This window comes from Rattus norvegicus, chromosome 10 (genome assembly GCF_036323735.1).
Source record: "Rattus norvegicus strain BN/NHsdMcwi chromosome 10, GRCr8, whole genome shotgun sequence".
Taxonomy (NCBI): Eukaryota; Metazoa; Chordata; class Mammalia; order Rodentia; family Muridae; genus Rattus; species Rattus norvegicus.
In genome coordinates, this window is record NC_086028.1 from 70,960,437 (window position 1) to 70,988,321 (window position 27,885).

Consider the following 27,885-nt stretch of genomic DNA (forward strand, 5'->3'; position numbering starts at 1 on the left):
TCTGAATGAATCTTTTAGTTTTTACTTAAGATTACTTTATCCTTAAAACTAATGTTTCTGTAACCTCTGACCAAGTACAGAAGATCCAACATGCTTCCAAGGGTGAAATTTTCCCTTGCCTGTTGCAAGCAGTGTAAGTCATTTCAGTTGTGTCAGTGACTGCCTTGCGCTCATCAGAGCCGTATTCATAGACTGCAGACTATCACGAGGCCAGAACACTGTTCTTTAGTATTAGTTACCTTCTGAGAGGGAGAGAAAGAAAGGAAAGTGATTGTGGCCCGTTATCTCCATGTAAACCATGTCCTTTTATTAAATGTCTTTCCTTCCCGCCCTGCCCCCCCCCCTTTTTCTTAGTGAAAAACTGAAGGACAACAGTCATTATACGATTTTGTATTTTAAGTATTTTCATAATCCAACATAAATTGGCCCACCCAAGGATCATGTCTGTCTTGTAAGATGTGTTTATATAGTCGTTGGGTGAAAGATTGCAGAAGTTGAACCACTGGTTTTGAAAGTTGAGCCAGACCAGGGAAAATCAGGATACAATTTGGCACTTACGGAGACGAAATGATTTCCTTTTTAGCTGTTGATTTCTACTGGGAAATGTATCCTTGGACTGAAAATTGCATCCGGAAAAATGTTTATGTAGCGTTTTTTCAAGTGACTGATTATTCTTCTAACCTTTAACATGAACTGTGTCTAATTTTGGTCTCTCTTAACTCTTTCAGGCCTGGGACTTTTCCTTTGTAGGAGGCAATGCAAATTCATGCTGTTACCTTGGATGCAGAAGCATGTTATTTACACAGCACCAAGACTGTCAGATGTGTTAAGATGTTTTTCTGGGCTATTTTCCCAAGCAGTCAGTAAAACGCCCTGCATTATCCTCCCTCATCACAGGCTCCTAAGTTTTATATTATGACAGATCTTTAAAGAATAGGTCAGTCCGCTTGAATAGTCATATGTCCCGCATTTCTCCCTATCTAACCTTTACACGTGAGGTAGAAGCTCCTTGACGTTTTCATGGGTGATATTTGGCCCATGTTGTACTTGTACACTTAGTGACCTCTATGGCTAAGCTTTTGCTAAATACTGTCTATTTTGGGGTTGTATCTCTATGCACGAACCTGGGTTGATGGAAGATTTAGCGTTCAATTGCTTCAGATGACGATGGTAGGGTGGCCTTGGCGATCATCTCCGTCCATTGCTCCTGTTCCAGTAGTGCTGTACAACTAATGGCTGGCAGCTACATCTTCTACTTGTAATTAATTCCTCAATTGCACCAGCCACATTATCTTATCACAGTACCACATCCTATCCTATGATGAGCAACACAGTGTCTGGAAAGCCCTGTGGGGCCCAGAGGAACTGGAGCTTCACAGGGATTTTGAGACCCATTGGTCTGACTTTCCCAGAGATGGAAATGAACAAGTTACTGTAGTGCAGAGTAGGCCGATCCTGGGCCGATCCCTAACCTGAAATGTACCAGTGTGCTGCTCAAAACATTGGGGTATTGGAATATTTGGGGTTTTTGATTTGGAAAATTTAATTAATTAAGCCTACATGTATATTCTAAACGTACGGTACTCTGACCTGAGCATCTTAGATGAGGTCTGTTAAAGCTGTTCAGATCTGTCACTGTGACCTGAAATCCATGCTCTGTACTTGCTTAACTGTCCCTCCCCCCCTCAGCCCCATGTCCCCTCCTTTCTCTTTTTGCTTTATTGTTGAAGAAAGGAGACTAAAAACAAGAAGAATTATATTGAACATTATACATTCACACACAGCCTGTGCTATTTGAAAAGGGTAAGCCAAGAAGCACACTCCTGAAAACTGTGTGCAGGGAAGTCCTTCTGTTAGGGACCCCCTGTGAAGGGAGAACCTGCATTGCATTTGTGTGGCACTGGGGAAGACACTCCTCAAAGAAGCACCACAAGTCCCTCTGAGTGTAGAAAACGTGATTAAAGAATTCAAATGTATACTCCAAGTTTGACTTTTCTTTTAAAGAACTTATTCGTCTTAGAGATTCCCTGATCATATAAGTCTGACAGCTAAATCGGTTTTCTTTTGGAAGCCTCCCACCAGTAGAAGTGTGAGCAGGGATAAACACATAGAAGCAAGTCCTCCAGGAGGTCTGAGAGTGGGGTCTGCCTTAAGTTCACTCAGGTTTCATGCAGGGCTCAGAAGCAGGAGGTGGGTGTGCAGAGCCTCATTTTGGTCCAGGCTTGACTTGGGTGATGCACAAGATAGTGAAGTGCCGAGTGTGTGAGGCATTCAGGCAAATCACACACATCTGATACCGCACACAGCCATGCAGCTGCATTTCAGAGACAGAGAAGAGATGGGCAGATCTTCAGTTGTTCTCTGTTCTGAGTCACTGGACGGCCATAGGAAGTCCCCAGCACTTGAAGAAAGGATGTAGAAAAAGAGCGAGCCAGCGAGTGTAGGGTCTGCTGCAGAACCTCTCGGCTTCTCTGTGTTGCCTGTGCACCGTCATGGCAAACATCTGGAAAGTGGCGTCGCTGCCGTCTCCTCCAGCATGATTGCGCATCCACATCACTGTGCTAGCTGGTACATTTCTTCTTTTTTCCTGGGGGGAAAAGGGCAACTTTTGGTCTGTCACAGGGTCAAGTGATGATTAGTGACTCCATCTCCCCTAAACACATGGCTTGCCCAGGAAAGCTGAGTCGCTTTCCAAAAATTTGGTAACCATTAGAGTGCTTCCTAAGTCACTTCCGGATGTCAGACCCAAGGTGGAGAGGGGACGGCCCGTATTGAGTGCTTGCCAGTTCTCCACCAAAGGGATTTGGCTTGGCAGCTGATTGAGCCAAGGAAACACTCACGCGAGTGCAGAGTGAGACAGGAAGCACTTTTGAAAGTGCTGTTTATAGAGGATCAAGAGATCAGGCGACTAGCTGTGAACTTCCATGTTGCCATGCAGCAGTGCTGAGGACCTGAGGGGAGAGAGGGAGAGAAGAAGGCAAAGGAGCTAAGGACCTAGGACATTTTCTGGGGAGTGTTAAAAATTACAGATTTCTTTGAAGTAGAGAACCTTTCTAGATGATTCATTTCTTGTTTGCTGTTGAACATTCTGAGGCCAGCATTCACCTTTACATTCTTAACATGGTTGTTAACCTAGAAAACAAGTGCAGGCCTCATCCTTTCTGACCACGTTTTTATAGCTCTCAGAAGATCGCTCTTCCAAGGGAAACATCACATTGAGCAAAGCTGTACTTTTGGAAGATAGACGTTTTATAATGATCAATTTTGACAACTTGGCCTGGCTGCCATGTGTCTCCCAGTCCTGTCGGTGGGTGGGTGTTTGTCAAGAATGAGAATATGTCTGAGTCAGGCTGCTTTATAATAGCCAATTGGATTTTCAACTCCTAGGGTTTTCGACATCTCGGAAGCCCTCTGGCAGTGTAGAGCGGCTGTGCTGTTCAGAGGGATCCTGTTGGAGAAGAGCTTCCTGCCCACGTTTTATTCACTCATGGACTTTTTATTATTGTTGTTGTTATTGTCTTTCCGTGTCCATATTTTAGAAGTGACTCTTTGATTCATCCCAGTCCCTCGGAGGTCTGCAGGAGCCAGACTTAGCTGTTGCTCGTAGCCAGTGCAGGATTGCAGACTGGAAATAAAAAAGTCCCCATCTGCTGGCAGGCGATGTGCAGCTTTGCTTAGAGCAGCAGTGCCTTTTGCTTTGTTGGTTTTGTTCATAGAGGTGATGCCTCACCACCCACCCTGAGTGCTGCCCTCACACAGACAGCTGGCATTTCCCTAACAGAGCGTGTGTTGGTGCTGTCCCACGGTATCTGCAGGTTGTAGCCACATACTCGGGAGACATCTGAAAGACTGCCTTCACCTTTATCAAGTTTATGTGACCCATCTTTAATTTACCGTGACACCTCTGTGTAAAGCTCATCCAATGCCTCTTAGTACTTAATCATCATCACACAAGTATTTGAATTCTGACATGCAGGGCTCCTAAAAAAGCCAGCAAACAAAATGTCTTCCCAGTTAATTATGAGAAACTATTCACTACAATTTCCTTGTCATTTTTAGCTCTCTTATATCCAAAAGCATAATCAATACAACCCTTAGACCCCATTCATCAGAATAACCACACAACTGACTCTTGATTACGTGTTGCCTGGAGCACTGTATCCAGATTGGTCCCACGGCTGTTAGTGTCTAGCCCTGCCGCCCTCCCTGGTTCATCATGTATAGCCAACACTCTTCTAGGCACAATGTTGTTTTTCCATGCACTTCTGCCCTCGAGGGCCTTTGCTTGCCTGCTATTTTAAAACCTGACATGTTTGCCCTGGAGCTGTAGTTGGCACTTGCTTTACACCCTCCCTGGCATCCTAAGCTCTTTGCAGAATTTTTTTATCCCAGAATCACAACAGACGTTGAGTTTCAGCTCCAAAGAGGAAAGTGGGGCTGGCTGCTTGTTGTGGACTAGAAGGTGGGCATTGCTTTCATGATTTTGGGTCCTTTGCTGTTGGTTGTAGTGTTGAAATGACACACATACCTGTGCCTATAAACCACAGTTGACTGGCATGGAATAGAGCCCTTTTGGTGTAGAGAGCTAAGTCTACAGGGGTGGCCAGCCATGTGGGAAATGCCACCCCCCATGAAACGAAGGAGCAGGGGACAGTGTAGTTGGAACAGTGACCCTTGGCTCCTGCGAGGGTGTGGTGACATATAAACAGTAGGTCTTTGCCTGAAGGCTACCTGCGATATCTTTGAACAGCCCAACCTGTGTACACTCTTTAACAGGCAGATGGGTTGAGAGTGTTTTAAATTTCACATTAGAAACGTTGACATCTGTTTTGGAAGTCATGGCCTCAACTTTTAGCTTGCTTACTTGCATAATCACCGTCTCTGGTGATTTTATAGCAGAATTTGTATTCTAGTGCCCTAGAAGAACTTACCACTGTACTAGTCTATTTTCTTTCTAAAAAGAAAGGAAATTAGTTTTCTGTATTTATATAAATCTTTTTAGCACTCCAGCCCATTAAGACACTTAGAAAATAAAAGGTTCAGAAATTAAAATTTCCCTGAATTTAGGGGAGTCTTAGCAACTCAATAGCATGCATAAGAAATAAATGAAGTGTGTTTTAGAGATAAAGAAATGGGGCCTTAGTACCTGGCAGGTTGGAGCATGTCTGTTAGGCCAGTATGTGGGAGGCAAGATAGGATTGTAAGGGTGAGTTCCAGCCTGGGCTACACAGGGAAATCAGGGTAATAAATAACTAAGACTCTACTTTCCGCCTGCTACTACTCCATAATTGGTATTCTTTCAGCTTTTAACCCATTCATAAGACACAAGGTTGTGTATATGGGGTATAGAATTTTAGGCTCTAGAACAGCAGTTTTCAACCCGGGTATTGTGACCTGTTTGGGGTCTTATATCAGATACTTTTATTATGATTCATAACAGTAGCTAAATTTCAGTTATGAAGTAGCAAGAAAAATAATTCTATGGTACAGGGTGGGACTGTAATAAGGTGTTACAGCATCAGCAAGGTTGAGAATCACCATTCTAACTGATCTTCTGCAACCAGCCAGACCAGTTGACTTGAATAAAGATTAATGATCTTTAACCAACTATATTTAACTTGGGTTATTTCTGAGATTTTTTGGGGGGGATACTATGTCTTTATAACTTTACGATGCTGATTCTACTTAAGTAAAGTAAACACTAGAAGGTTCTTAAAACAGAATGGAGTACAGATAAGGAAGTTTTGGTGGTAGTAGTCTAGTTTATCTGAGGTTCCATTTTCTTGGGCCTACCAAGTTTTGATTTAGGTATAAAATTATTAAGGCTACAAAATAAAATCTATTAAACAAATTCATGATCATTTGTAGTTAAAATGAAATGATATTCCAAACTTCTGTAATTAAGTCTGTCCAATTTCTGTTTGCCTTGGTGTCCTGCTGCCCCCACTCCAGCTTTTCCCTGCACTGAGGCCTTTCCTTCTTGCGACCTCTGGGCCTTTTCAGCCTGTGGTGGGCACTTGTCTGTTTTTCTTTCCCTGAGAGTGCTGAGTAGTGACTTGCGGTGTGGATTCTGATTTATCACAGAGCAGAGCTGCCCCTCAGGGGCTGAGCAGCAACACTCATGAAGGAACCCTGATTAAAAAGAGTGGTAATGAAGACAAATGCTTCAGAGGGAGCTGAGAGAAAACCAGTCCTTGGCATTCCCCACAGCCCCTCTGAGCTTTTGAAAAGAAGGTAGTAGTAGCCAAAGGAAATATTTCTTCTTTGTTGTTTATTTCTCATGGCGAGGGAGCCGGCTTTCCTTTCCTCCTGGGTGTTCTGATTCTCACTTGTTAACTGCTTTTCATGCAGGGTTGCAATTAACCCCTGGCAGATGTCTTGCCATGCTCCCCTCCTCGGCCACTCCATCCCCAAAGAAGTTTTAATGCTTCGACCTATAACCGGTTTAAAATTCTTTAGACTTGACACTTTCGCCTACTTTCTCAGATCATTAAATCATACTTTTAATATATTTATTCTAGTGATTTTTACTAAATCTAATGTTAGATCCCCATAATCACCTTCCCTTCTTAATATTTTTACAAGAGAGAATGCTGACAGAAGAAAAAGAAAGAAACCAATTCTGGTCCACTGAGAGCTTTCAGCGAGACTGGGTCAAAGCTTCATGGGTAGCAGTATGCCCATGACTAATGACACCATTCCACAATTACTTGAGAACACAAATGAAAACTTTTCAGATAAGTACCATTTCTTGAACTTGGCCTTTGGGCATCTCATAAATCAATAATTTCAAGTCTGTCGGTGGGTCACCGCCTACCTACTGCTCACCAAGTGTACACCAAATTCTGTTTTCCTTTGGAATGTTCTGCAACACCAGTATACGTGTCAAGGTCAGTGCTGATAGAGATGAATTGTGCTACACTTGCACAGTGACTGAAGATTTCATTGAATGGTCAGAGTTTCACCTACAGCTGTACTTGGGGAAGGGTTTGTGTGCCCTGGAAACCTGGCAGTGCTCTAAGGAGAAAGATAAAGCACCTGCAGGCACCTTTGCACACTCTCTCAAGCACCGGTGTTAAAGGCATAATGGAGATAGAAAAGGAAAGGTCAATAGAAGACATAGTCCACCCCTCCCATCACTGTGAAGAGACATTGTCTACCACAGACAGGAAAATGCCCAATCCTTGCCTATGACCTGGCATCTTAAAGTTTGAGTTCCAAAGCAGGCGGTGGTTCTGCCTGTCATTCTTTTTCATAGAAAAAGTCTCCCGAGCTTGGAGATCTCTGTCAGATAGCCAAGGCTCAAATAAGCTATAAATCTAATCCAGTCTGATGGGCACACAAAATCATCTGTGTGAAAGATGCTTTGAAGGTAGGCGTGTGGTTAAAGTGAAAGAGGACACACCGACGGGGGTCTAGAGAGACCTCTCAGGTTCACGTGGGTTCCTACGCAGTCAGGCCTGTCTTCAGGATTAAAGTCTTCCCAAGTATAAAGGCAGGTCAGCTAGGTCTGAGTGTAGGGTAAATGGTGTCAAGTGGGAGGCCTGGAGGAAAAGTCAAGACTGCGGCTGTCTGTTAGCCTGCAGATGAAGACTTGTTGCCAGACAATATCCCAGTTTCTAGAATACTACTAGGAGTATGTGCTAGGGCAGCAGACATCTATATAAATTTGAGCAAATTTGCTTCACTCTCTGCTATGGGGAAAAGACTTGGTTGTTTTGTACTAAACTGAGTTTCTCCTCAAGTACTTACAATCTGAGATCTTAGCGTCCTAGTGTTAATTTTTCGTGGCTTCAGACTGGCATAGTAAGATTTCAGGGACGTCCGAATCTGTCTTTGAGGTTGTGGGGACCCATAAGAAATCCAGCTAGAAAAGAAGGAAAAGAAAATAGTTTGTTTCCCAGCCTCATCAGCAAATGGATTGGAAGGATGCCTTCTGTAATCGCCCTTGCCTTGAAAATGGATTGGAACCTTCAAAAATGATTATCCTTTGTTCCTTACTATCCTGTAGCACAGTGTGTTGTAGACATAATTAGGATTTCCATGGTCCATGGAGAGAGTCGGAAACAGGAAAGCATTTAAAGACCACAAAGTATTTAATATTGGAGATATAGCAAAGAAAGGGGAATTAAACTCACAAAGGAGAGAGAGTGTGTCTTAACTGGAAAGTAGTATTAGCTTTAGTCAAGTGAGTGCAGTTTAGAACAATGTTAGGAATTAGCATAGGTGCTGTTCACATCTTCCTTTGGGAAATGGAAGCCATAGCAATAGTAGTTAGATTGGTAGTAACAGGGAACCTGTATTGATTTTTAAAATATTTGTTAAGTACAGTGATCTTCGTTTTCAAGGGACTTCTTATTTTATCTCCATTTTATAAATGAAGAATTTGATGCTCTGAGAAACTTTGAGAAGCATTGTGCCTCGATGACTACCACTGAGGCTGATAGAGACAAGACTCAGAACCGTGCAGGTCTGTGTCTACAACCCTTGTTTAAGAGAAAAGTGGGTTAGGTGTCATGTAGTAATAAAAAGGTAAGGAGGTGGCATGACTACATAGGCTCTCCATGAGTTGCTCGGGTTGAGTTAACCCTCTTACTTGTCACCTTTCGCTGATCATCTCTTTGTGTGGGCAGCATTCAAAATCCTGTTTGCTAGTTTGATGTTTTCAACCAGTCACTGTCAGCCAGTTCCTTTGTTGTGCTGTCCAGCCAAGCTGTAACCATTAACTGCTCTCTTCATCCACCTCCGCCATATTTTCAAACTAATCTTTTACCCTTTATTCCAAGTTGTGCTACCTCCTCTATGAATTTGCCAATTATTTCATTTTTAAAATGAGAATATTGGGCTGAAGAGATGGCTCCATACTTAAGAGCATGTAGTCCTTTTCCCAAGGACCTGAGATTGATTCCCAGCACCCATGAAAGGAGCTCACAGCCACTTGTAACTCTGGCTCCAGGGGACCTGGCACCCTCTTCCAAGGATGACAATAATCATATATGGAATTACAAAAAAAATAGGAATCTTTAAAATGAGAAATTCAGACTGGATAAATTTCTGTATTTTTGGTTATAGAATTATTGCAAAGTTGGGAAACCATCATGGGAGGCACATTTTAGAAAGAGGAAAAAAACTGAAATAGTGTAATTACATTACAAGTTAATGAGAGTCAATATTAGTTGAGTATACACTTATACCTAATTAATTATAATTAATTTATAAATATCTTATCTAATATCATTTTTATATATCCTTATGTATAAAATATTAAAGATTTGGGCTGTGTGATAAGGTAAGAGCACTGAGTTATTAAGTGATGTGCCACTGGGTTGAGATTTGCATAGGGACACTGCTTGGTCATTGTAAGGTGGTTAGTGTTCTCAGCCTATAGCAGGTGATTCTGAATGTTTTCTCATTGGCTGGTGCTTTTTGACACTTCCCTAACTCTCACAATTCAAGGACATACTATGTTAGTTCTGGGGAGCTAGTTTGCCCCACTAATCAGATCACATCAATGTCAAGTGCCCACTAATTAACACAAAATTTGTATCTGCATTAGGTAAATGTCATTTCACCACAGTGGCCTGAAATGAGCCTTGTTATTTGTTCCCCTGAGTAGCACACCATCTCATTGTAAGTACCACAGAGAAGATGATGACAGGTCATGTGTGATGCTCATTCCTTCTGCAGCACAAGATAGCTGCGAGACACCCGGTGCTTCCCCAGCTCCCAGCTGCACTGCTGTGTTTGTTATTTGAGCAGTGAAGTTGTCACCTTGAAGTCCTGTGTGCACACCATAGCAGGGCTGGCAAGCTACTGCCACCACCAGTTCATATTCAGCCTGGGGGCTAAGAACAGTTTCATATTGTTACAGGATAGGAAAAGAAATCAAATGAAGAAGAGTTTCATAAAACCTGACAACTCTTTGAGATCAGATGTTTGTGCTCATCCCCTAAGGTTTGGTGATGGCAGCCACAGGGTTGGCATTCATGTGCTGTCCTTGTGTGTGGCCACCCTCTACTTGCAGAGTTGAGCAGTATTAACAGACACTCTATGGCCCAGCTAGTCTTACTATCTGGTTCCTTACGTAAAGTGCTGGCCAAGCAAAGGCCAGCTCCAAACTTGATGTACAGCACCTCCTCCTCTTCTTCCTCTTCCCCCCCTTGTCTTTGAATAACATCCTAGACTCAACACACTCCCTGGATGTCTACCCACGCCTTCCCTTCCTGTAGCGCTTCCCATATTTCCAACACAAGCATCGCTCGGTGCTTCTCCAGCAACGTCCTGGCTACAGTTCGCTTTGGCTGTAAGCATTTCAAGACAGAGAGCTTGCTTTGTCATGTTTTTCTCTCTAGAACAAGGTTTCTCAGCCTGATCATGAATGTAGGGGGTTTGGCTCCATTTGCTTCTGCTGTTTATGTCGGAATAGCAGATCTTATGTTCCCAGACATCAATAAAAATGTCTCACATTGTCTTCCATTTGAAAAACCATATAACTACAAACCTTCAATACAGCTCATGTGAGTGCTAAGTAAGTGAGATACTGTGATACTCCGTTCTTAGGAAATTGTGTGCTTCAAATGTGTCAGTCCTGAATTATGTGTTAATGCGACTGTTTTTAAACCGGCACTATTGGTATATGGCATTATTGTGGCAGGTTTTGTCTTTCTAAAGTCATTACTAGTATGTCTGATTATGTCACATATTACTCCCATGATGTCAGATATGCAGCATCTTATTTAGAACTCCAGATGCAGGAAAATGACCTCATATTGCTTCTTATTTGGGAGAAAGCACACAATCCAGTACATTGCTCAAATGGTCCAGAACTAGCAAGGATCTACCAAGGCTCAAAGGACTCAGCTCTTGTTTCCCCAGCCCGGATCTGTTTGACCCTGTTACATACTGGCCAGATGTTTCTATGCAATGAACCTTTTAAGGTAAAAATGCATGCACCTACTTAAAATGGCATATGTACATAGCAGATCTGAGCAACGTGTATCCCAAACTACGGTTGTATTGATTTTGTTCAAAATGTGAAATACCGTTTCTTACCAGGACACCTCTGCATGTATTCTATGCATAGTTCTGTCACTTGGATTTCCGTCCCTGGAGCAAAGTGCCCAAGAAAATCAACTTAAAGAGACATGTTTACTGGGGCTCACAGTTTTGAAGAATTCGGGACCCCTTTCTCTAGGTTTATGGCAAGTCTGGCCTTGTTGGCAGGAGCATTTGGCAGGATAAAGCCTCCTCTTGTGCTCCTGTGCACAGGAGGAAGAATCCAGGGTTTCAGGATCTCCTTCAAGCACATGTCTACAGGGATCCCCATCATGTAAGCCTCCATCTTTTGAAGGTGCTACCACTTCCAAGAACCTAGCTTTTTAGCAAATAGTCTTGGGGATATCACCACCCAAACTAGGACAATAGACATGGGTTCTTTGCAGTGGCATGGTATCACAGTGGTTTGTTTTGAGTCCTCAAGGCCGATTTTCTCTTGCATGACTTCATCCGTTTAGGTGGTAGAGAATGAGCAATCTCACTCTCAGTGTACAAAACTCAAAAGACAGTGGATTCATGGCATTACCAGTGATGCTTTGGGACAGTGGTGCTTAGATGCAGCCTCTGCATTTGGTAATTGGGATGTCACTGTCTCGTAGAGCTTTCTGTAATGATCTGAGCACTCTGCTGTCTGTGCTGTCCTCTGTGACAGGGCCACATACCTGGTGAGAACTAGATATATGGAATAGATTCATGTCATTGCAATTACATTTAGCCATAAGTGGCTAATAGCTATTATATTAGACAACATAAATGTTCAGATCTCTACGTGAACAAAACCACAAACCTTAGTTCTAATAACCTGGGAACTATGTTAGAGGCTAGACACATCTGGTGGAGTATCGGTGGAAAGTGATGAGCTACCTAGGTACATATTACTGATTTGGGCCTGCTTGTGGAGAACAGGATGCACATGCATGTCTAGGGTCTCTTCAACATTTTTCAGCCTCTTTGAGTAAAAAGTCTTGTGTGTCTTTCTTTGTATTTGATTATTAATACAATGTAATAGTCTACTTAGTGGAAGTATTGAGACATTGAAGAACATTTGGATTGTATGATAGATATGATTTATGAGACACATGAAATATTTTTGGCATAAGTGACTTTCTTATTTGAAGTTTAAAATATGTTTCTTGAGCATTCGTTTCTTTTAGCCTCTTGGCACATGTGGTGACTGTTTATTATTAGGACTTCTTTTTCCCATAGAATCTCAGCAGATCCCACACCTGGAGCATCCTTTTCATTCCCATATTATTTATTCCACAAATGTGAATGGATAGTCACTATAGCTGATATGCTTTCGCCAGTACTGCAGGCTTAAAAGGAGAAAAGGCACAGATAGATAGATAGATAGATAGATAGATAGATAGATAGATAGATAGATAGATAGATAGATAGCAAGCAAGCATTGTCCTAATTTCATCATAATGTTTGCTAAGATTGATTTTGTTTTTTGGTAGGGGTGATTATGTGTCCCAGGCTGGCCTTGAGCTCACTGAGCCTAACTCTACCTCCTAAGTGCTGGAAAGCATGCATCACCTTACCCAGCCGGTAGTTACATGGAAACTTATTTTATACTTTTGCTTACAAACGCTCATTAAATTATTATGCCTAGAAAAAAAAGCAACTAAAATATAATGGAAACATGCTAGGTTTTCAGTATTAGATTCTTAAGAATAAAGTAATATTCCTTTTATTTGTATTTTCTCCCAGGCTAACTTCATATAAGTTGCTTGTGCTTCAAGTTCTGGATTATGGATATATTTTTTAATCTAAAAACATTTTTCCTTAAAGTAATCCAATTTAAGGGGGGAAAGAATCTATGTATAAACCAGGTGTGGTGACTCCTGGGTCATTTGGAAGGCCAATCAGGGGACATGGTGTGAGTTTGAGGTCAGCCAGCATTACATAAACAAGACTGCTTCAGAGACAGAAGAGATCCTCCCTTCTTTGAGGTAATGCCAGGAGGTTATAGGTGTCTGCAGTTGGCCTGAGAGGTTCCCACTGCCATCTCCGTATTTGTGAGGATTGTGTTTTTGCCACATGTGCCCTTCTGCTTCAGCTTTTCCCTTTCTCAGGAGAGGATTGGCTGTGTTCTAATGAGGGCAAGTAAGGTGCAGACTAGGGTGAGTGGGGAGGACTGGGAGGCTTTGGAGGAGGGAAGCATAATCAGAATATACCATATGAAAAAAAATCTGTTTTCAGTAAAAAATTAAGAGGAGGGAGATTGACTGTTCCTTTCTATTCTGGACTCACATCACCTGAGGTACATGCAAGCCTTGTCTGTAACCTGAACCACAGTGGCCTCTTGTTGGCAAAGCTGATGTAGGGGTTCCATTAAAGGAGTCCCTGTGTGCACTCAGCCTGAACAGAGGTGTGAATGGTTTTACTGATTCCTCAGTATCATAGTTGTTGCAGAGCACAGGTCAGCGAGTCAAAGAGGCCATGCTCCTTGCTATGGGAGGCAACAAAAAAAGAGAAGAGAGCACAGAGGATGGCAACAAAATCCTGGTGACCATAGACCAGGCTGACACAGTTCTCTCAGCAAGGGAGGGAATGGCTGATCAGAGAGTTTCCCTCAGTGAGAGCTAGAATGTGAGGGATGGGGGATGTTGACAGGTGAAAATGAAGATTGAGGAGAACTCCTGCTGGCGAGAGCTGCACATACTGGACTAATTTGGGGAGGGACAGGCCTGCTTAAGATACATAGCAGAGAAGAGGAGGGGTGGGATCTGACTCTCAGGGAGGTTAGGACCAGACTGGATGGGAAGTGTTAGAAGCATGGGGACGAGAGGGGAAGGTTTGGAAATGTAGAGTATTCTAGCAACAGGATGGAGTACGTGTGGGGAGGAAGTTAGAAAGAACATCCATTTAAGAGCTTGATGTCCTCAGTTACCAGAGCTCCTTGAGTCACAGCTTGTAAAGCCACATACCAGTTCCTTCTCCCAATTCCTCTGTCTTTTGGTCCTTGGCGTCTCTGAAAGTTAGAAATGTTTAAGCTTCTAGTTTATGATTAGCCAGGAACATAGTTCTTGGACAAAATTTATATCCATTCTTTTCCCGTGAAACATTTGCTTAACAGTTGGCACCCACAGGGCACACCTGAGTGGCTTGCTCATGCTGTTTCGCTGCAGCAATAGAAACCCCGATTTAGACAATGACAATGTCAGGTTTTAATGTCAAAAGGTTGGACAGCCTTGAGAAAGAAATGCACATATGATTTGTATACATTATCTCATTTAATCCTTTTGACCAGTTTTTGAAGTTAGAAATTAAGTTCATTGCAGAAAAGAGGCAAAGACTGTAGAGGGATATATATAGTGTGACTAAAGAGACAGGGTTAGTCATCAGCAGGACCAAATGTCACTCAGATATGAGTGACTGAAGCTGACGTCTTGCCTCCTGTTTGTCTTTCCATGGCACTAGGTGGCAGGGTCCTAGTTTTGGTAAGGGAAGACCAAAGTGGATTTTGGCACTAGAGAATTTTGGAAATGGAAGAGCTGTGGACATTATCAGCTTCTGTATAAAATAAAAATCTGGTATATTAGTTAAGTGGTGTCTGTTTTTGTGTTTCCAGGGATACCAGAGACTCTTCAGTTGGGGGGATAAGGTGTTGTCATGAGGGGAACAACAAAGGATTTTGGAATGCAAGTGAAGGCAGGAAGGGGCAGTCAATATGAAATCCTGTGCTTGGATGATCTATGGTATTCCGTGTACTGCGTTGCACGAGTGGACTTGATGACGTCTGTTTGGAGGCTGGACTGTGTGGGATGACCCAGTGTGAGCGCGGCAGTTGTGGCCCTGTGATACACTGTGCTCTACCTTGTTTCGTTTCTGTCAGTGAATTGTGAGCATCGTGGGATGCTGTAGGGGTGTCTGCACTGGTGTATTCTTACAGGTTCTTGGAGATTGCTGTCAGAAGCGTTTTCTCCAGAATTTGCTTTGTCATTGGTACGAGTCAGATAACAGTGTCTGTCTGGGATGGCCACAGCATCCTGACACTTGTCCAGTTTGCCTTGTTACTAAATTCTCCGACTTTTATTTTTTGACTCCAGGCCTTGGTTGCATTGTTTCCTCAGTAGAAAGCATGGCTAAGATGTGCTTAGTAATTGGAGGCAGCTGCACCTAGGACTGCTCAGCCAGACTGTTATTTCAGCCTTCACTAGCAGGGTTCTTCACACCAGTTTGACCTTACTCTGAAACATTCTTAAAATACCATACTCTGATATCATTTTATATACTTTCATATTAAGGCAGGTCAAGGGCCCAGAGTGGGGGTGGGGATGAGTTCTGAGTTCACTGATACAGAGTACAGATGGGTCATCTGACTTTGATTTTCACAGGTATTTACGGGAAGGGTTTAACTAAAGCTTTCCTCTGGACAGTGCATAGTGCTTTGCAAATGCATGCTAAAGTGTAGGTCACAGAAAGATATGAAACATCCCCAAACTGCTGGGCTAGAGACTGAATCCTCAGTGTGGAACATCAAGTTGGAACCCCATGGAGTTTTTCTGTATATTAAATATTACTTATGCCAAATCTATTTTAGGCAATTAACAATCAAATCTTGTTGAAGAATGACATGGAAATTAATTTTTTTCTAATCTTCCATGCAAGACTTCCTAGCTCCTCCTCTCTAGCATTTCTGCATGGCCCAACCCTCAGCCCTGCTTCGTTCCTTGGCCACTGGCCATCATCAAGTCTAGTGGAATGTACAAGGCAGGGTAAGTTAGGACTGGGACTGTCCTTGTTTCAGTAGGTTGAGGGTTCTGAGGGTATTCTCAGGACTTCACTTCTCTTCTGAGGCTATAACAGCAACTTGTATAAGGAAGGCAAGGGACTTGGAATCTCAATGAACGTCTCCACGGATGTCTAGATCCTGTGGTTGATCCTGTACTGGGAAGATTTAGGGCAGTAACTCAGACTCGTTTTCCTTTGCTATATATAGGAACAGATCAAGAGTTTTAAAACAAGACATCCCTCCAGGATTTGGAATTGTCAGTGACTCAATAAACAAGTTGTTTTTGTTTGTTTCATTTTATTTTTTTAACATTTAAAATGTTGATTCCTTAATCTGTTATTTTTCTGAGGTATTTGGATTAATTCTTTTATAAGAAATAAAATCTGTGAATGTTTGAAATCTGATGACTGTTGGTAGCTTACAAAACTCATTCAGCAATACAATATTTTCTGCCTGTTACTGTATCACCTGGAGCTATTTTAAGTAACTTTATTTTCTTGACATTTTCATGCCCCCTTGGAAGTGCTTTTTACTGGTTGTTGTGGTAGCCAAAGGTTGATGATAATTTTCTTAGTGAATTTATTTACATCGAAGAATTGCTTCATATGGAGTAGCTGGTATTGGTAAGATTCCTATCCTGGGTCGTCACAGCCTTGACAGTAGCCACTGGTAACAAAGCGACCCAACCTATTTGGCTCAGCACCACATGTTTTAAAACATAAAAATACAAAAGTGTTTAAATTTTTCCTTCTCTTCCCTTATCAGAAATATTCATTTAGACCATAACCAGTGATAGTACAAGATAACAACTCAGGCCAGCTGTCAAGTGTTCACCATTATCAGACCTCTCCCTGGAGGAAGATGCATCTTTGGCTCGCCTCACCGGCAGTAATTTAATTTTTCCTTCATTCTGACTCGGAAATGGCAGCATTTTTCAAAGCTTCCTCCCACTGATGGCTGAAATTTTCCTTGTGAAATGATTTCCACCAGTCTTGCATCCTTCTTGTTCCTGCCGTCCTCACCTTTGCTGATGGCTCTGCAGCTCATCACCAGCTATGCAAACTGACAGCTCACATCCTGGGGCAGCAGCAGGGTCTGGCCTGCAGAAGGGAGCAGCCTGACCAAATTTACGCTCACGAGATCTCTTAATTCACAAAAGCATTTGCTCTAGTTCCTGCTCTCTGCTGCGGGGCTCTGGAGAGAGGAGGGGGCTGGGGAGGACCATGGGGAGAGGGTTGGGAGGGGAAGAGAGGCTCTCTTCACACTCTGCTGAGTACACAGACTTTGGAGATGAAAAACAGACGGAGAGAGGCATCTCCAGCCATCTCGCTGATCTGTGCAGGAGTTCACTCAACTGTGTAGCCCAGCACCAGGCCCTTGTGTCATTTAATGTTGCTTTTAAAAATGGTGCTTAAATGTTCAGCACAAACAGTCCTCCCCTTTGACTGAGGGTTGACCAAGAATATGAAAATTAAAAGGAAATCATACTGCTACATGTTACCATAAGAATAACCAGAAATTGTGTTCCCTAGAGAGTTCTGCTGATTTTTGAAAGAAATTTTTAACAAGAGTAGACAGGAAGTTTTAGATTTGATTGAACTTCATGTATATGAGATGTTTTTCTTGCCTGACTTATTTGAACCCAGGCCACTAGTTTGCACAAACCGCCAGCTTCTCCATCTTCTTCCAGGCTACTTCTCCAACAAGACTGCCTGTTATCTTCTTCTTGGATTTTGAATGGTTATTTGTTTTGTTTTGTTTTGTTTTGTTTTGTTTTGTTTTGTTTTGTTTGTGACAGGGTCTGTATAGGAAGACCTGGCTGTCCTGGAACTCCCTGTGTAGACCAGGCTAGCTTCAAACTCACAGAGATCTACCTGTCTCTGCTTTATGAGTACCAGAACCTTGTAACCTCCAGTGAAGCTGGCTTTTGTCCTTTTTCCAGCAGCTGGACTTTTCCTAGGAGAGACTGACCCTGGTGTATAATCACCACAAACCATGGAGGGTCAGCTTCAGGGTGGCTTACCTGTACCAGTTGGGGCTTCCTGGAAAGTTGCTTTCCAAGGCATATTGTCTAATGTCACAGTCCACTGATCCAGTGCAGCCCGGATCCTCAGAGCGTTCCCAGGTGCCCTCTCAGTACCGCCCTCGACTCCTGAGCTCCCTGGCAGAGGGCTCAGAGGCTGTTGTGAAAGAATCCTGAGACTGGGGACAGACTGGATTCTAGACTGCTCGTCACTGGTGTTCTGCTTTCTCCTTCCTCCAATGCAGCACAAAGATGGCACTGTCAGTAATGGACAACTAAGCCCCCAACATGTTGAGATTGTGTGAACTGTGACTGAGAAACACTATTTCTAAGGGAAACCAATTGACGGAAAGGAAGCTGCACAGTTGTGCTCCTATGATAAGACTTGTGTGTATATGCGTGCGTGTGTGTGTGTATGTGTGTATGCATGTGTGTGTGTGTGCGCGCGTGTGTGTATGAGTGTGCATGTGTGTGTGTGTATGCGTGTGTGTGTATGCGTGTGTGTGTGTGCGTGTGTGTGTTCATGCGTGTGTGTATGCGTGTGTGTGTGCATGTGCGTGTGTGTATGTGTGTGTGCGTTATGGAGACGTGTCCCAAGAGAGTATTGGAACTTCAGAATGGTTGTTAAAGGTAGTTCTGAGTCACTGATCATAGTCTCTGCAAAGCAGCCCTGGGTCCTCTAGAAGAGCGGCAAGCTCTCTTACCTCCAGCCCTGTCTTTATCGGAGCAAAGTTAGTGGGCACCTACATCTCAGTTCTTGGTATTCTGTGTCACTCATCTGGTTCCTTGGTACAGACTAGCTATTTCCCAGTTGTCTGAAGAGACTTTTACATTCCCAACACATCTGAGGGCTAAGAGTACTAATCCCAAAACAAATTTATTTACCGAATTCCATAAGAAACATTATAAAATTCTTATTGCGTGGGAATTTTAGGAAGAGACACATTGAACCTTTAGGAAACCTGAGTATAGAACTGGGCATTGTGGCTCATATATTCCCCCTTAGACTCAAGAAGCTGAGGTAGGAGGTTTAAGACCAGCTTGATCTGCAGAGTGAGAGCCTGTCCTAGTTGGGATTTCCACTGCTGTGATAAAACACCCTGATAGAAGGGTTTCTTTTTGCTTACACTGCTCTATCACTGTTCATCATTGAAGGAAGCCAGGACAGGAACACAGCAAGGCAGAAACTTGGAGGTAGGAGCTGATGCACTGGCCATGGAGGAGTGCTGCTTACTGGCTTGCTCCTCATGACTTGATCAGCCTGCTTTTTTATAGAACCCATAAACACCAGCCCAGGGAGGGTCCCACCCACAGTGGGCTGGGCCCTTCTCCCCATCAATCATAAATTAAGAAAATGCTATACAGGCTTGTCTACAGCACAGTTGTGCAATGGTATTTTCTCAATACCTGTCTGATGACTCTAGCTTGTGTCAAATTGACATAAAATTTGACAGCACAGATCCTGTCTCAAAAAAATAGTATAAAATAAAATGAAAATGCATATGTGCCTCACACATCCTACTGTGCCCAGAACTTGGTACATTCTCTGCCTCCTCATACATATCCTAACCATCTCTATGCGTTCCTCAAGTAGAAGACCCCTTTTGAGTATTTACTATGCACTGAATGTTATGTGCTAGACAGTTCTTGCCAGACTCTCTATTAGTCAAGAGAGACAGGGAATCCCATTTTTATAGATGTTTCCTATTTTTAAAACAGTTCAGTGGTTTTTGTCTTATGTACACAACTCCATTCTATTTGCCCAGCCTCCCTATAGGCTCAGTGCTACTATGCTTGACTGCCCATGAACAGTGAACAAGGAACCTCATGGTCAATCTGCATTGTTCTGACTCCCTCCAGACTACTGTGCCTCCACCTCTGCCTTTCAAGGCTTGTGGCCTGATGCTCTTGTAGTACCTACCATTTTGTCCTATGGAAGCCTTTTACGAAATAGCCGGATCACATGGTATTGTACACAGAGCGTCATCTTTTGAGAAGCAGTTAGGTGTAGCTTCGGTGGAACTAATTATAAGCATCAGCGTTGGTGACTGTAATTATCAAGCAAAGGCCCTTTCGCTTTGTTACACATGCATTTGTGCCATCAGCCCCGTGTCCCTGTCTAGATCGCAACACGAATGCTCCACATCGTTAGCAGGGTTCTTTAGATTTCATAAGAGTGGCAGTTTTCCAGGGCTTCCCATCGCCAGGGAGAGAGGGGGCTTCCAAAGTTCTCAGGGTCTACTAAATACGTAATCACTTTTATTAAAATTCTAAATGAACTCTGTGGCCTGAAGGAGTTCACAGCCCTCCACAAGCCTGCCTTCAGCCGGTCAAATCGGCCCATGGCTGCTGCTGTTCACGGCTGTACAGGGCTGGTTACACAGCATAGACTGCATAGAAATACTCAGGCTGCCGGTTACTGGAGAAGAATTGTATTGCTTGCCCAGTCATATATTTTGATCTTTATTGCAAGTAGTTTCTTCTCATGAGAATTGGGGGATTAGCCCTGCTTTTAAGGTAAAAAGTGTATCTGCAAGGGTAAAAATATAAAATGAAAATAGATTTTTAATGGCAACTGGGTTCTTAGCATTCATTTCACATGCATTTTTCATCCTGAACTTTTAAACAGTTCTGAAAAACATATGAGAGATTTGTGAACAAGGGCAAGAGAGGGTCAAATGTATCAAATCCTTGAATTCCAGCAAGTGTAGGATTTGTGGAAGAGCAGAGGGAGGTACACACATGCTTTGGGAATGTAAATTAAAATAAGCCCCCATTCTGTGGTAGCAAGGAGACTCGAGTGAATCCTGCTGTGGCCCAACATCCATAGTGTTTGCCTTCTTAATAAATTAAGCAAATATTAAAATAAACATTAATTTTATCAGTCTGCATTTTTCCTCTGGATGAAAGTGTCTCAGGAAAAATCATAAAAGAATCTATGGTAGCTCAGAGAGGTTAAACTCAACAGTTGTTTTCTTTGAAGTCTCTGGCCATGAGGTTAATTGCCAAAACTGCTTGTGGAAAAGGTGGTAACAATTTAACAAGACTGTACAACTGCGGGGACTTAGATGAATATCAGGTGTTTGCAGATGGTTTTTTCCTAACAGGAAAGGGGGTGGGTAGGAGAGGCGGAACAGAATGAGAAACAGGGAAGAGAGGGGCCTGAATAAAGTCCCAGCTAAACAGCCAATAATTCTTTGTTTGCTTAGGCAATCATCCTGTAATTGGCCAGGAGGTTAGTAGGAGTCTATTGATTGGCCAGGAGGATTGCTTACTGTGGCTGTTTTTACAGTATGCTCCTAGACAGGAGGCTGCAATTATTGGAGCGCTCATTGCCACTCTTTAGGGCCATTGCTGCTCTGATTTATGAAACCTGATCAGGTTACTGTTGGCAGTTTGTGTTTTAAGCGTTGCCTTCTGGGTCTTTGCTGCTCATGGGCCAGTGTGCTACTTCACATCGTTTATTGTGCTCATTTGGATAGGTAAGCTTATTTATGACCTACTGCAGTAGGAATACATTAAAAATAATAACCACCACCCAAGTGGACTGCAGAGCGGGAGCAGTCGTAGATGTGTGTGACGGAGTTCTACCTGCTCCAGGTCTAGCAAATCTGTCACCAGTGCCATCTCCAAAGATGGAGAAAGTCTGCGATCTGCCTTGTATCTGCCCCTGCAGACACACCCAGCTCCCTAATGGATTATCAGACCTCAGTTCCTCTTTGTGTAATTAATAATAATTAGTTTTGGTGGCAGGTATGTTTAGAGTTAAGGAAACTGAGGCCAAGTCACAAGGCTGCCTCCAATCCCATGACAGGCCTCCTCTGTCTTAACACAGCCTGACCTGGTCCTGACCTTAGCATCACTAATACGTCTCTTACCTCATGATTTCATTTCCCTCACAGACCGTGACTGTAAATCCTTCCCCTGAGCTCCTGATCTTGGTTCTTCACCCTTACTCAAACCTCCTTTGTAGTTGAGTTCTCTGGGACCCTGGTGAAAGGGGAGTGAATCTCAGATGTGACCCTCAAGCAAGAGTGCTCTCGGCGGTCACCTTTAGACCGTCAGCTTTCACCTGCTTCTCTGGTGTGTCCCATAAAATGACAGTGAGAACCAGCTCTGTTTGTCCCTGCTGTTACTGCTAATTTCTCCTCCTTTCTAAATCATACATCACCACCATTACTGTCAGGTTAAGAGCCTGCACACACCGTTTTGCTGCCTCCACAGACCCACTGTTAGCCCCTGTGGATGCAGAGCTCATGGACCACAGGATTCCCATGCTTTTTGTCTTCCTCCAAGACAAGGAACTCTTTCTTTCTGTATGACGTGTGGCAAGTACCAGCCTTACAGGCAACATAGTCCAACAAGGTCAGAGATCCTCTGTGCCAAAAATGGTCGAAGCCCTTTGGGGCTGAGTAACCCTTTTACAGGAGTCACGTACCAGATATTTACATTGTGATTCTTTTTTTTTTTTTTTTTTGGTTCTTTTTTTCGGAGCTGGGGACCGAACCCAGGGCCTTGCGCTTCCTAGGTAAGCACTCTATCATTGAGCTAAATCCCCAGCCCCTTACATTGTGATTCTTAACTGTAGCAAAATTACACTTATGGTGTATCAAACAAATAATTTTATGGTTGAGGATCACCACAAGATGAGGAAGTGTATTAAAGGGTTGCAGCATTAGGAAGGTTGAGAAGCACTGGTATAGAGGGTTCTAAAACCAGGAAGAAGATGGGGCTGCTATGTACAGGCCTAAAAAATGCTGGCCATGACATCACATGAGCAGTGGATGATGAGGAGAGGGGAAAGGCAAATAACCTAAACTTCACTTGCATTGTCCTGTCCTTGCCAGGATCACAGCCTGAGGAGGCACTCTCCAGGGCCACATCCCTGAGGGGGCACTTTCTATAGTGTCATATCCCTGAGGGAACAGTCTTCAGTACCACATCCCTGAAGGAGCACACTCTATAGTGTACATCCCTGAGGGAGTACTCTCTATAGTGTCATATCCCTGAGGGAGCACTCTCCAGGGCCACATCCCTGAGGGAGCACTCTCCAGTACCACATCCCTGAGGGAGCACTCTCCAGTACCACATCCCTGAGGGAGTACTCTCTATAGTGCCACATCCTCAGCTTCGCCTCTACTTCGTGTTTGTTTCTTTAAAACTCAAGAAGGCTATAAAATATTGAAGTTATCTTTCAGAAAAAAAGGGGGTGCTATAGCTTCAAAACTCATGGGTCCTTCCTCAGCATCCTGGCCCCTAAAAAGTGCTGAGTGACAGCTTGGCTGAGGCATCCTGCCTCCTCGCAGAATAGACACCTTCTTCAGGGAACTGTTGGTTGATGACCTGACTTTGCCGTTGTTGTTGTTGTTGTTGTTTGAATACCACATGGGCTTCAAACCTTTCCTAGTTAATATTTTTGAAACACTTTCTGATCAGGCATGGTCGACAGTCCAAAATTCCAGCACTTGGGAGACTGAAGCAGGAGGATTACAAGTTCCAGGCTAGCCTAGGCTGCATATAGAATAAATAAAATAAATGCCTTCTGTCCTTCTATATCAAGGCACAATTTTCTCTGCCTTCTTAGATGTGGAAGGAACTATCAGTATTTGCTCCATCCTTTGGATTCACAAAATAAGAGGCCTTTCCTTCCTGACACCGTTGCTTCTTCCTAGAAGCCCCTCTCAGATCAAGACAATCAGGGTTTCTCTTTTAAGGGAACACAGCTCCAGCCTCACCCATTCAGGGGCATCACTGGAACCCCTCCTCCTGGTTCAAAAGCAACAGTACTTTTTCTCTCTGCTTTCTTAGTTTGAAAATTTCCCCCAGCTGTGTGGTTGTGGCGCATACCTTTAGTTCCAGCACTCATAGGCAGAGTCAGGCATAATTCTGTGAGTTCAAGGCCAGCCTGATCTACAGAGTGAGTTCTAGGAGACGCAGAGCTACGTTCATTTATTTGTCCAGGGATGGGGGTGCAACACCGGGGTTTAGGTACACATGGGATGTCAGAGGGTGCCTTGCAGAAATTGGTTCTCTTCTTCCACCCTCCGGAAGGTCATCAGGTTGTGAGACTTGGCAACAAGCGCCTTTGTCTGCTAAGCCATCTTGCCTCTCCTTCATGTTATTTTTGATTATTGTTTTTATTCTGAGCCTCAGAAGGGAAGAGATGGCTCAATGTGCTTAGAAGATGCTACCCCGAAAACATTCCCAGCTTCACCAACACCCAGTGTTAACAGCAACTTCTTCTTTTTTTTTTTTTTTTGGTTCTTTTTTTCGGAGCTGGGGACCGAACCCAAGGCCTTGCGCTTCCTAGGTAAGCGCTCTACCACTGAGCTAAATCCCCAGCCCTAACAGCAACTTCTATTCACTCAATTCAGAGATGACAGAGGTTCCTTGAAATGTGTTCTCTCCATCATATATCCTCTGTGTCCTTGAACCCCAGCCATGACAGTGCTGCTCCTGGCTAGCCTCAAGCCCATACCCCTCCAGCTCAGCCTCCCAAATGCTGGTTGACTGGTATCTTGTGCCTTTGCAATCTTCCTTTGCTTTTGTTCCTACCTTTTTCCCTTTTGATTCATTTTCCTAAACCTCACAGCAACTTGATATGAACTCATCAGCTTCCATAGTGAACTGTTGTTGATGTGGTGATGTCAACTGCTCTTCCATTGGGGGCAGAATCTGATACTATTTTCCAGGGAAATGCCAAACTGGACAGTCCCTGCTCTAAGCAAAGCTGCTTTCCCGGCCTCACTGTTAGTCTGCTTTAAGCTATTGATAACAGAGCACTTTCATCCACGTGGGGAAGCTCAGGGGCTGCTCCTCTCCATGGACCACCCTGATCACCTAAAATACTTGTCACACTGCCTGCCTGCAATCTTTGCTTGAGGCAGCTTGACCTCAGATGGAAGAGGAAGGGAACTAAGAAGGGAGGGAGGGAGGAGGGGAAGAAAGAAGAATTCAGTGTTGCAGACATGAGCTGAGGTTGGAATGCACTTGATATTTGGAAACCTGACTGACTTTAAAACTTGGTCTGCTGGCTGAGCACGATATATTCATCTTTGGGAGGATCCAAGTAGCTGGTTTTTTTAAACCAATATATACAGTTTGATTTACAAAGTTCTAGAGTACAAGTGCCACCACTGGCTTTGGGCTTCGTTGTCTTTTGCTGCTGTTGTTTTAAGGAAGAGTCACTATGTAGCTTCAGTTAGCGTAACTCTAGCTGTCCTGGAACCCTCTCTGTAGACAAGGCTGGCCTTGAACTCACAGAGATCCCGCCTCTGAGTGCTGGAGTTGAAGGTGTGTGGCACCACCACCCAGCTTCTTACTTAATAAGTTCAAGTTAGAAGACGTGAATTGTGTCAGAAGTACAGGCGCTGGCCCCAAGTGCATTTTCATCCGTGAAGTGTAATGTTGACGCATCGTTTTGACCTGGTACATTTATTAGTTTCATTTGCTTTGGGTTTTAGGTTGCAAAAGACAAAAGAATTCATCTCAGAAGCATACCCATTGAATTAATTGTCTTTCCAGTCTCAAACGGTGATCTACAAACAATGAGATGAATTTTAATAGGACGTTAAAGAACATACAAGTGGTTTGTGGGATGCCTTCGACAAACCCATGTTACCTTATGATGAAGAAGGCATAAGAGACTTACTGAGAGAGGTGGGGGGGGGGCATGGTTATAAAATGCGGGTCCATGCACAAACCACACTTTGGGTTTAGCAAAGTGTGAACAAACTCATAACTGGTAGTTTTTCATAAAGTTTAGCAAAGATTCTTATGCTGCTTCTCCTTGAAAACGTGGCCTGCAGCAGTCGCTAGTCCCTGGACTTTGGTGCCCCGCCAGGCATTCATGCTTTCTTCTTATAGATTTATTGTTTGACCAAGAAACAGAGCATTTGTATTTAGGAATGGATAGCTCACACTTAAATCTTGTCTCTTTTTTCATCTAACCAAGCTTAAGGCGTGGAGTAAAGCGATAAGGTTAAGGGGAGCTGCCGAGGAAGGCTAAGGTTTAGTTTGAATTTCAACATAGATCTGCCACCCAGGCCTGGGTTCTGACGTCTGCCCCAAGGCAAACCTTTCTGGTATTTGTCAATAAGCAGGAGGGAGATATTGGCTCTCGGGTAACAGGCATTTGGAGAACTGGCGACAGTCATGCAAGCGAGAACGTTCGAATGACTTCAGCTCTCTCCAGCTTCATCATGTCAGACTGGCAGATCACATACGGCATTATGGAAATCAGCAAATGAAAACCATATTGATCTGCATTGAAAACAAATGTAAAAAAGGTGGTCTGGGGGAGGAGCAGGGCAGAGGAATGCTTTCCTGGTCAACCTGATAGGCCCTTGTTAAGGCCTTTTAATCATTTATTAACGTAACCCTCCTCCCCTCTGCACTCCGATTACCTCAGCCACAGAGCATCCTGCGCCATTTATCTTTTAATGTTTCCTTTATTTAATTTATTTTTAAACTCTAACTTATACTCTTATTTCAGAATCGAGTTTTACTTTTCATGGGATTGTCTTAAGTGACTTAAATGACATTTCCCAACATGCTCACCAGGCATTCAAAGGAGGAAAAGCATTTGCTGAATCTCACCTATCAGCAAATCATTTACTTGGTGTGCACCAAAGCCAAAAGCATAGACAGACAGTCAGCCAGACACGATTAAAAAAAGAAAAGAAAAGGAAAGAGAGAAAGAAAGAGAAACAAAAAAATGAAAAAAAAAATCCTAGAGTTGTTACTAAGTCTGATTCTCTGATTAAGGTTTTTAATTAAGTGAAATTATTTTTAAAGTCTTTAAAGTCCAGGGATTGGGTTTAACTGGGTAAAAATACTTCCAGCCAAAACCTGGAATGGCAGTCAGCTGTCTTCTTTCTTCTTTCTTTTCTTTCTTTTTTGTTCTGTGGCTTCAGGGAAGGGTGCATGTCTCCTGTCTGCGTCTTTGAGGGTAACCTTAGAGCAGTGCCTGTATACACAGAGTGGAGAAATGGAAGCCGTGGCTTGTGGAGGCTTGCTTCCTGGATCCCCCCCAGTGGTAATGTCTCTCTTGCTGGCTCCTTTCCCAAGCCACCCTTATACCTGTGTTTGACAGGTTGCCCCTCCCACAGACTTCCTTCCTCTCTCCAGCTCCTTCCTCCACTTTTATTTTTATGTCCAGGTTCAGCATTTGGGAAGAAATTGCAAGGCTGCTTTTTCTCTGCAACTGTGTCTTCTGTAGCTGATGAGTGATGTCATGCTGTGAAGCTTGGGATACTAGCTGGCAGATAATAGATTATGTTTTCCCTTCCTTGGAGCATATATAACACGTATAAGGCTCACACGCATTGAAGAATCTGGTCTGTGGGTACAGGTTAATCTTGGGAACTGGTTGCATGCAGACAAATCAGAAGTAGGTCACTTCACGGAGTATTTGGCTGACCCCTGCCCCCATTTGAAAATGCTTTCTTGAAGAAATATTTTCTGCAGAATCTAATCAACTATACTATCACAAACTAATTGAGCATCAAGTTCTGAAGTAGATATTCCTAACAATACAACAAACATGTCTATCTCTGGCTGCTGTAGTGATCAGATAGATCGTTGACATTGTCTTAGCTCTGGACTCTGCGTCTGAGGCCATTTGGGATTGATTATTTTTAACTCCGCATTCCTCTTTCTTTGCTTTTCTTGTGCATCTTGTGGGGAGGGGGACATCTATCTACTATTGATTTGGATATGAAAAGATGCCCAATGTGGAGGGCTGATTTATCTAAGTAGAATTCAGGATTTTATTCATTTTGGCTGTCCCTGGAGACTCCAAAGATCTATTCAATAATATATTTGAAAAAAATCCATATATGAAACAGGCTCTCTCTCCTTGTGCACGAGTACTCATTGGCTTCTAAGTGCTTTCCCTCTAGACTCGCGCTGCTATCCCCTGTTCCTTTCTGGGCGCCACATCAAACAGTGTATGAATTACAGCAGGAGTGCCTTGTGGAGGACCTGCTCGCCCTGTTTGTTGCTGAAGAGCAGGACATGAAACAGTGAGTGGACTGTGCAGAAAGCAAGCTTCCCTCCCTCCCTC

General features: G+C 43.3%; 2 protein-coding genes across 16 annotated transcripts in view; one reads left to right on the forward strand and one right to left on the reverse strand.

Annotated features, from left to right (window-relative positions):
* Positions 1 to 27,885, reverse strand: part of LOC134480843 (large ribosomal subunit protein eL21-like) — a 1,068,210-nt gene that overhangs the window by 352,268 nt on the left and 688,057 nt on the right. The window lies entirely within an intron of this gene.
* Bcas3 (BCAS3, microtubule associated cell migration factor) overlaps positions 1 to 27,885 on the forward strand; it is a 459,409-nt gene that overhangs the window by 249,353 nt on the left and 182,171 nt on the right. Inside the window, exon 24 of one of the 15 annotated variants that reach the window (XR_010055214.1) lies at positions 729 to 27,844. The exons of the other annotated variants lie outside the window; for them this stretch is intronic. The gene's annotated coding sequence lies outside the window, so the exon portion shown is untranslated. The remainder of the gene's footprint in view (positions 1 to 728; positions 27,845 to 27,885) is intronic. 15 annotated transcript variants of the gene reach the window in all.